This window comes from Coregonus clupeaformis, chromosome 1, assembly GCF_020615455.1.
Source record: "Coregonus clupeaformis isolate EN_2021a chromosome 1, ASM2061545v1, whole genome shotgun sequence".
In the NCBI taxonomy this organism is placed as follows: domain Eukaryota; kingdom Metazoa; phylum Chordata; class Actinopteri; order Salmoniformes; family Salmonidae; genus Coregonus; species Coregonus clupeaformis.
Genome location: NC_059192.1, coordinates 82,929,980 through 82,935,979, shown reverse-complemented (window position 1 = coordinate 82,935,979; position 6,000 = coordinate 82,929,980).

The window sequence follows — 6,000 nt, the reverse complement described above, 5'->3', positions numbered from 1 at the left end:
AGGATGTCGTGTGGGCGTGAAACTCGCACTTCTCGGCCTTCACGAACAGGCGATTCTCCAACAATCGCTGCAGAACCTGCCGGACATGCTGGACGTGGTCGGAAGGTTCCTTCGAGAAGATCAGAATGTCATCCAGGTAAACAAACACAAAGAGACCGATCATATCTCTCAGGACGTCGTTCACCATACTCTGGAATACCGCTGGAGCATTGGTCAGTCCAAACGGCATCACCTGATACTCGAAGCGACCCATCGGTGTATTGAAACCCGTCAACCACTCGTCCCCCCTCTGATCCGGACCATGTGATACGCATTGCGTAGGTCTAGCTTGGTGAACACCGTAGCACCCTGTAAGGAGTCGAAGGCAGAACTCATCAAGGGCAGGGGATACTTGTTCTTGACCGTGATGTCATTCAACCCCCGATAATCAATACACGGTCGAAGAGAGCCATCCTTCTTACCCACAAAGAAGAATCCTGCCCCCAGGGGTGATGACGAGGGACGAACGAGACCAGCAGCTAGGGACTCCTTGATGTAGGTCTCCAACGCCTCACGTTCAGGTCGGGAGATACTGTATAACCTTCCCTTGGGGTAGACAGCTCCAGGGAACAGGTTGATGGCACAATCATATGGTCGGTGGGGAGGGAGTGACAGAGCCTTCTGCTTACTGAAAACTTCCCCAAATCGTGATATGTCTCGGGAACCAGGGACAAATCTGGGGGTTTAGCCTCAATCACCTGACTGGGAACCGAATGGGGGCAGGCAGTCTTGAGACAGTTAGCATGACAATCAAGGCTCCAACTCGTTACCTTGCCCGTCACCCAATCGAACGTGGGATTGTGTTCCTTCAGCCAGGGGTATCCAAGGACCAGAGGAACATGGGAAGACGGCAGAATGAAGAATGAAATCATCTCAGAATGATTCCCCGACAACCGCATCTTAACCGGTTCAGTCCTCATCGTGATACGTGCCAGACTACTGCCGTTCAGAGTGGTCGCTTCAATGGCTTCCGGCAATTGCTCCTTGGAAAGCCCCAGCTGTTCCACCAACTCGGCATCAAGAAAGCTTCCATCGGCACCTGAATCGATAAAAGCGTTAATCGCTAAGCTCTGATTCCTGTTCACAAGGGTAGCCGGAAACGGGGTCTGACAGAGGTACTGAGAGGTTGAAACTGGCTCGCTAAAAGTCCTCCCAACTTTAGCGAGCCGGGCAGTTTGACGACCGCCGGGAACAAGTGGAGATGTAATGTCCCGAGCTACCACAGTAGAGGCAGCAGTTGGTCTTACGTCTATGTTGACGCTCCTCCTTGGTTAACCCGTGCCGCCCCACTTGCATGGGTTCAGAATCGGGAGAGAGGACCTCTCCACTAATCCTTTGTGGTGGAGAATGATCGACGTGGTCTGGTCCACCACCCGACCCGACTGGGAACTGAGAAGCTGATCGATTGGACGGACCCCATTGCTTCTCCCTCCTTCGCTCTCGGACTCGATTATCCACCCGAATAGACAAGGCTACCAAGCTGTCCAGGTCACTAGGCTCCGGATAGGAGATCAACTCATCCTTGAGCTGCTCCGACAGACCCTGGTAAAAGGCCGCCTGCAGAGACTCCTCGTTCCACCCACTCTCCACAGCCAACGTCTTGAACTCGATCACGAAGTCGGCCACGCTGCGAGTTCCTTGGTGAAGCGAAAACAGGCGCCTAGCTGCGTCCCTCCCTCGGACGGAATGGTCGAAGAGCTTCCTCATCTCGGCCGTGAACCCCTGGTATGAAGCCATGCAGGGGTCTTGTCGTTCCCAAACGGCTGAAGCCCACTCCAGCGCTCGACCACGCAGCAACGCAATCACAAAGGCTATCCTAGCCTTGTCTGTGGCATAAGAGTAGGGCTGTAGATCGAACACTAATCCACACTGCATAAGGAAGGAACGGCATCTTCCCAGCTCCCCCTCATATCTATCCGGCGTCGGAACCTCGGGCTCACGGAAGGACACAGCTCCAGAAGCGGCAGGCGAGATGGGTGAAACCGGTAGTGGATCCTCCACCGGAAACTTGCGTTGGTTCTGGACCTCCGTCAGACCGGTAGAAAGGTTCCGAACTGACAACGCGATCTCCTGTAGTACCGTGCTATGATGGCCCAACATCTTCTCCTGATGGGTAATGGCATGGCGAACAGAGTCCAGGTCCGCTGGGTTCATTACTGGCCGGATCGTTCTGTCACGAGTTGCTAAGCCAGAACCCAGAAGCAGACCAGGACAAGGTAAGTTGAAACGAAGGTGAGTGTTTATTACAAATTCAAGAGTGGTGCTGAATAATCCGGGAACAGAGCGGGCGGCGTTGATTAGTTGTTGGGGGTGCAGTGGTTGATCCCATCCTGGGTCGGCAGCCGCCCGACCACCAGGCAGAGGTTGGATGAAGGTTCCGGACGGGTGACTGCAGATGGAACAAAACGGGGGTAAGTAAGCAACAACCCAACACGGTGCAAAAACAACAAAACTAACGCTAGGCTCAAAGACTGATACTCTGGTAAACCTACTGTTCATGGCTAACGATCCGGCAGGAACTGGATGTTAGGCCAGAGCCTGAAGAAGGGTGATGATCAGGACCAGGTGTGCAGATTGCTGATGGGATGCAGGTGCGGAAATCAAGAGAGCTCCCCGGAGCGTTCCCGAACCCTCGGGAAACTGGAGATCACGAACAGAAAAACTAGTCACCAGACAGGACCCGACTCAGACTGCCGGGATCGTTACAAGAATGCTGAGTTGCATCCAAAGAACACCATACCTACTGTGAAGCATGGGGTGGAAACATCATGCTTTGGGGCTGTTTTTCTGCAAAGGGACCAGGATGACTGACCGTGTAAAGGAAAGAATGAATGGGGCCATGTATCGTGAGATTTTGAATGAAAACCTCCTTCCATCAGCAAGGGCATTGAAGATGAAACGTGGCTGGGTCTTTCAGCATGACAATGATCCCAAACACACCGCCCGGGCAACGAAGGAGTGGCATTTCAACGTCCTGGAGTGGCCTAGCCAGTCTCCAGATCTCAACCCCATAGAAAATCTTTGGAGGGAGTTGAAAGTCTGTGTTGCCCAGCGACAGCCCCAAAACATCACTGCTCTAGAGGAGATCTGCATGGAGGAATGGGCCAAAATACCAGCAACAGTGTGTGAAAACCTTGTGAAGACTTACAGAAAACGTTTGACCTGTGTCATTGCCAACAAAGGGTATATAACAAAGTATTGAGAAACTTTTGTTATTGACCAAATACTTATTTTCCACCATAATTTGCAAATAAATTCATTAAAAATCCTACAATGTGATTTTCTGGATTTTTTTTTCTCATTTTGTCTGTCATAGTTGACGTGTACCTATGATAAAAATTACAGGCCTCTCTCATCTTTTTAAGTGGGAGAACTTGCACAATTGGTGGCTGACTAAATACTTTTTTTCCCCACTGTAGTATACCCCCTAGGTAATGAATAGCAATCATACAATATAATTATGCAATATTAACATTGATCATATACAATGCCTTCAGAAAGTATTCACACCCCATGACTTTTTCAACATTTTGTTGTGTTACAGCCTGAATTTCTAATTGATTAAATTGAGATTTTGTGTCGCTGATCTTCAATCGAACGTTGCTGGCACCCACCCACCCGACTAGAATCACCACTCTCGATGGGTCTGACCTAGAGTATGTGGACAACTACAAATACCTAGGTGTCTGGTTAGACTGTAAACTCTCCTTCCAGACTCACATTAAGAATCTCCAATCCAAAGTTAAATCTAGAATCGGCTTCCTATTTCGCAACAAAGCCTCCTTCACTCATGCTGCCAAACATGCCCTCGTAAAACTGACTATCCTACCGATCCTTGACTTCGGCGATGTCATTTACTAAATAGCCTCCAACACTCTACTCAGCAAATTGGATGTAGTCTATCACAGTGCCATCCGTTTTGTCTCCAAAGCCCCATACACTACCCACCACTGTGACCTGTACGCTCTTGTTGGCTGGTCCTCACTACATGTTCGTCGTCAAACCCACTGGCTCCAGGCCATCTATAAATCACTGCTAGGCAAATCCCGCCTTATCTTAGCTCATTGGTCACCATAGCAGCACCCACCCGTAGTCTGCGCTCCAGCAGGTATATCTCACTGGTCATTCCCAAAGCCAACACCTCCTTTGGCCGCCATTCCTTCCAGTTCTCTGCTGCCAATGACTGGAACGAATTGCAAAAATCTCTGAAGCTGGAGACTCTTATCTCCCTCACTAACTTTAAGCATCAGTTGTCAGAGCACCTTACCGATCACTGCACATGTACACAGCCCATCTGAAATTAGCCCACCCAACTACCTCATCCCTATATTGTTATTTATTTTGCTCTTTTGCACCCCAGTATCTCTATTTGCACATAATCTCTTGCACATCTAGCATTCCAGTGTTAATACTAATTGTAATTATTTGCACTATAGCCTATTTATTGCCTTACCTCCATAACTTGCTACATTTGCACACACTGTATATATATTTTCTGTTGTATTTTATGACCTTATGTTTTTTTTACTCCATATGTAACTCTGTGTTGTTGTTTTTATCGCACTGCTTTGCTTTATCTTGGCCAGGTCGCAGTTGTAAATGAGAACTTGTTCTCAACTGGCTTACCTGGTTAAATAAAGGTTAAATAAATAAATACACACAATACCCCATAATGTCAAAGTGGAATTATAGTTTTAGAAATGTTTACAAATTAATTAAAAATGAAAAGCTGAAATGTCTTGAGTCAATAAGTATTCAACCCTTTTGGTATGGCAAGCCTAAATAAAAATGTGCTTAACAAGTCACATAATAAGTTGCATGGACTCAATCTGTGTCCAATAATGGTGTGTAGCATGATTTATGACTATCCAATTTCTGTACCCCACACATACAATTATCTGTAAGGTTCCTAAGCCAAGCAGTGGATTTCAAGCACAGATTCAACAACAAAGACCAGGGAGGTTTTCCTATGGTTCACAAAGAAGAGCAGCTATTGGTAGATAAGGAAAAAGAAAGCAGACATTGAATATCCCTTTGAGCATGGTGCAGTTATTGATTCTACACTTTGGATGGTGTATCAATACACTCAGTCACTACAAAGATACAGGTGCCCTTCCTAAATCAGTTGCCGGAGAGGAAGGAAACCGCTCAGGGATTTTGCCATGGAGGCCAATGGTGATTTTAAAACAGTTACAGAGTTTAATGGCTGTGATAGGAGATAACTGAGAATGGATCAACAACATTGCAGTTACTCCACAATACTAACATAAATGACAGAGTGAAAAAAAGGAAGCCTGTACAGAATAAAAATATTCCAAAACATGCATCCTGTTTGCAATAAGGCATTAAAGTAATACTAATAGCAAATTGGCAAAGAAAAGCATTTTTTGTCCTGAATACAAAGCCTTCTGTTTGTGTCAAATACAACACAACACATCACTGAGTACCACTCTTCATATTTTCAAGAATGGTGGTGGTTGCATCATGTTATGGGTATGCTTGTCATCGGCAAGGACTAGGGATTTTTTTTTACGATAAAAAGAGCTAAGTACAGGCAAAATCCTAGAGGAAAACCTGATTCAGTCTGCTTTCCAACGGACACTGGGAGACAAATTCACCTTTCAGCAGGATAATAACTTAAAACACATGGACAAATATACACGGGAGTTGCTTACCAAGACATCATTGAGTGGCCTAGTTACAGTTTTGACTTATATTGGCTTGAAAATCTATGGCAAGACTTGAAAATGGCTGTCTAACAATGATCAACAACCAACTTGACAGAGCTTGATGAATTTGAAAGAATAATGGGCAAATATTGTACAATCCAGGTGTGCAAAGCTCTTATGGACTTGCCCAGAAAGACTCGCTGCCAAAGGTGATTCTAACATGTATTGACTCAGGGGGTTGAATACTAATCTAATCAAGATATATTAGTGTTTTATTTTCCATTAATTAATC